The 911-nt window shown below is 47.2% G+C and overlaps 1 protein-coding gene across 1 annotated transcript in view; it reads left to right on the top strand.

Moving 5' to 3' along the window:
* Positions 1 to 911, top strand: part of PRKCE (protein kinase C epsilon) — a 446,492-nt gene that overhangs the window by 284,601 nt on the left and 160,980 nt on the right. The gene's annotated exons all lie outside the window — the stretch shown is intronic.

Raw genomic sequence — 911 nt, 5'->3', positions numbered from 1 at the left:
CCTCTCTCTCCTGCTGATCTGCCCGTGAGTTATCTTCTGCACAGATGGGCATGCTAAGTGACACGGGTAATAGCACAGAATATGGGACCATGAGAACCATCTGGGGGCCCAAGTAGAGTGTCCAGTTCCATAAGCTGGTCCAGTCCACTCACAGAGTTGGACAGCCATGAACTATGAGGCAGGAATATTGCATGGCTGTTATTTAAAGGAAATGTTGTACTGAATACATGACTAATAAATCCCCAATGTTGGAAAAATGAGAAAAAGAGTAATGTATAAGAAGGAAAACTGAGGCCATGACCAAATTGGTCATTAAAGGGATCTCAATGGGAAATTGTCGGGTTTGGAAATGAGGCAATGTCTTCAGTGAAGAGTAGAGACGAGGCGAATAACTTAAGTGACACCGAGGAGTAATTTATTGGATGTGGTGACCCGGCCCAGCTGGGAGGACAGCGACATCATTGCTGAGATAGGGAGTACAGGAGAGGCAACAGAGCTGGAGGCCAGTAGGTAGAGTTGAGCTGGGGACATGCTACCTCAATGTGCCTGTGGGAAATTTACATGGAGCTGTCCAACTTCTGGGCATTCTCCTTTAATTCCAAGGGAGAAGTTTAGACCAAGCATTTCGATATCTAAGTAGTAGTTAAAGCGATAGAGTAGGTGCCATCCCCAGGAAAAGTGCCTTGAGTGTGAAGAGAGAGGCTAGCACCTTGGGGGTTGGAGAAAGAAGGATGAGCCAGCAGAAGCCACAGGGGGAAGGATCTCAGAGGCAGGAGGAAGGGTATGGAGAAATGGCCTTGTGGAAGCCAAAAAGTAGAGAGCATTGAACAATTAAGAAGGAAGCAACGGGTGGTGCCAAGAGGTTATTTAAGGCAGGGAGTGCAACATGGGGTTGGATTGAAACGAAGAGG

Source organism: Myotis davidii, unplaced genomic scaffold, assembly GCF_000327345.1.
Source record: "Myotis davidii unplaced genomic scaffold, ASM32734v1 scaffold6, whole genome shotgun sequence".
Classification (NCBI taxonomy): Eukaryota; Metazoa; Chordata; class Mammalia; order Chiroptera; family Vespertilionidae; genus Myotis; species Myotis davidii.
Note: the sequence above shows the minus strand (reverse complement) of the source record. Positions and strands in the feature narration are given on the sequence as shown.